The 2895-nt window shown below is 40.5% G+C and overlaps 1 long non-coding RNA gene across 1 annotated transcript; it reads right to left on the minus strand.

Annotated features, from left to right (window-relative positions):
- Positions 1-244: 244 nt before the first annotated feature.
- On the minus strand, positions 245-2162 carry LOC127483262 (uncharacterized). Its single transcript, XR_007909377.2, has 3 exons — positions 2005-2162; positions 1441-1491; positions 245-531 (listed from the first exon to the last, which is right to left on the minus strand). It is a non-coding gene; the product is annotated as an uncharacterized lncRNA (long non-coding RNA).
- Positions 2163-2895: the final 733 nt, after the last annotated feature.

Here is a 2895-nt window from a genome sequence, read left to right on the forward strand (position 1 = left end):
CCAGGAGATGGAAGACCTTTCTCTCTGTCTCCCTCTCATTGTCTGTAACTCTACCTCTCAAATAAATAAATAAAATCTTCTTTTAAATGAACTTATCCTAAATAACCATGAACTTGCATAGGTATGCATCTATAAGATTAGTATAAAGTGATCTAACAGTCATGTCAGATACTCCTCAGAACTTGAAATGTGTCTTGCAATAACATTTTCTGTAAATTAGTGCTATGACCAAATGCTTATGTCCCCATCATGCTGAAACCCTATTCCCAACGTGATCCCATCTAGAGTTGGAGTCTTAGCTTGGTAATTGGATGATGAGGTAGAGCCCCATGAATGGGATTAGCACCTTGATGAGAGGAAGCATGAAAGAACTTTCTCTCCGTCTGCCTCTTTCCTTCCCCTTCCATATTTGTCTCTTTGTCTCTGACCTATGTGAGGATTCAGTGAAAAGTAGTTGTCTGCAAAGCAGAAAGAGGGTCCTTACCAGATACTGGAGCTGCTAGAGATCCTGCTCTCCCCAAGCCTCCAGAACTGTGAGAAATAAATGTGTGTTGTTTAAGTGCCCTAGCCTATAGTATTCAGTTCTAACTTCCCAACCCACAGCAATTATAATTTAAAATGTTTTAAATATGGCATAACGCAAGTATTATTTTTCCATCATTGGATGGTGGTATCGCTCTTGGATTGTCTTCAGCCAGGGAAATGTGAGTGAAGGAAAATAGCAAACTTTCAAATAACTGTGTAGGGCAATTGAGAAAAAGGACACAGGATTTGGTGAATAAACAGGGAAATGTAAGCAGTGATTGTTTAAGTAAAGAACAGAAAAATTGACAAATCAGGCACTGTTGTCCCACTTCTGCACAGACAAGAAGTTAACTATACTGGCACTGTCCCCCTTTCCAACATTAATGGAGAATCGGAAGCATGGTAGCTTCTGCTGTGGAGGGTATCCCTTGCCCACCCTTGTCTAAACCCCTTTGTCTATAACGTCCTCAGGACAAATGACTACGGGGGCCTAATATTGTGCAGAAAGTTTGAATCTGTCTGCAAAGAGAACATTCACCGTTTTCCACATCAATTACAAGCTTCTCTGTAGGGTCAAGGCATGGTAAAAGCCACAAGGAGACAGGTGCTAGGTTTTGTATTTGAATGATGTAGACCTTTTTAAAATAGCCTTCTTGTCAAGTGCACTTGCATGGTTTAACTTCATTCAAAGCAGCAAATGCTTTGAGTTGTTAATTCTCCCTTATTATAAATTCAGACCTAACAGGAATTGTTCCTTACTGTAATAGAAATATGTCACTCTCATAAGACTGCCTATATTTGGAAAATTGCACATCCTATGCATCTCGATAAGAGACAAGCTGGGTTCCCTCAGAGAAGTGGATTGTCTCATCATCCCACAGGCATTATTCTGGTTCATTCTAACAATATACTTACAGGTTGCGAAGATTGGGAAATAGTAGGAATCCTAGGTAAAATCTGCATGTGCTAGATTAGAGATAAAACCACAAAATCAGAAAAGTCTAATATTCACTTCTCTAAAAAACGTTTTAGGGAGACTTGGGCTTTCCCATACAAAGTGAATGATAAGGCACAATCATTTGCATCCATTTCTGAAGGGGACAACGCTGGGGCTATTTGAAGTTTAAGAGAATAAGTATAACCACATCTGAATAAGCCATCTGAACATTTAAAGGAGGCCAATGATGAGTTGGATCCTAGATGAAAAAAGGCTCTTATTTGATCAGGCTATACTGGAAGCAGCTCTGTTACTTTTCCCATGTGCCCAGGAAATCCAGTATTCTAGTAGTTAAATTGATTGCCAACCTCAGTAGGAGAGTCACAGCAGATTGTTTTTTTTTATTTATTTAATAAAAGTGAATTTACAAAGTGCAACTTTTGTATTGTTGTGGCTGCCCCCCAACCTCCCTCCCTCCCACGTCCCTCCCTCTCCCACTCCCTCTCCCATCCCACCTTTCATCGAGTTACATTTTCAATTACCTTCATATACAGAAGATCAACTTAGTATACACTAAGCAAGGATTTCAACAGGCTGCACTCACACAACTGCACAAGGTATAGGGTATTGTTCAACTAGTAGTGTTGTCTTTAAGTTTCATAGTAAAACGCATTAAGGACAGAGTACATCGGGAGCCTGTACTCAGTGACTCCCGTTGTTGATTTAACAATTGGCACTCTTATTCATGACATCAGCAATCACCCGAGACTCTTGCTATGAGCTGTCTAGGCTATGGAAGCCCCTTGAGTTCACCAACTCTGAACTTGTTTAGTCAAGGCCGTATCACAGTGGGGGTTCCTTCCTCCCTTCAGAGAAAGGTGCCTCCCTCCTTGATGGCCACAGCAGATCATTAAAGCTTGTGGGCACAGCCACTGCCATTTTCTCATGTGTCTGTTTATGCAGAATAGCATCTCCTGCTTGTCCTGGGAAACTATTTACAACTGAACATGGGACCTCGCCTTATAAGTTTGATATATTGATCTATCTGCCTATAAAGTTAGGTGTGCCCCCAAATGTTCCATCATCAAATGGAAATGGATATATAGAACTGGACCTCATAATGTTCTGAAGGCACAAATGAGTTTTGGAGTCTTGTTACTGTCTATCCCTCCCTCTGTTCTTGCCCAAGGTATCATAAAGAATTTCCTATGATCAACTAACTGACTGAAGTGGGTGGGTGTGGGATGATGGTGTGGAGGGGTGAAGGGAAGCCTCTATTCCAAAAAGTCCCACACACAATACAAGCAGTCAAATAGTTTTGCTTCCCATCCATGAACTCTGGATGCATGTTAGTGACAAGACTAGAGTTTGTAATTTTGTATTCATTATATCTGTCATCTATATATCCTGTGTTAGTTATCCATTAATCTATA

This window comes from Oryctolagus cuniculus, chromosome 8, assembly GCF_964237555.1.
Source record: "Oryctolagus cuniculus chromosome 8, mOryCun1.1, whole genome shotgun sequence".
Taxonomy (NCBI): Eukaryota; Metazoa; Chordata; class Mammalia; order Lagomorpha; family Leporidae; genus Oryctolagus; species Oryctolagus cuniculus.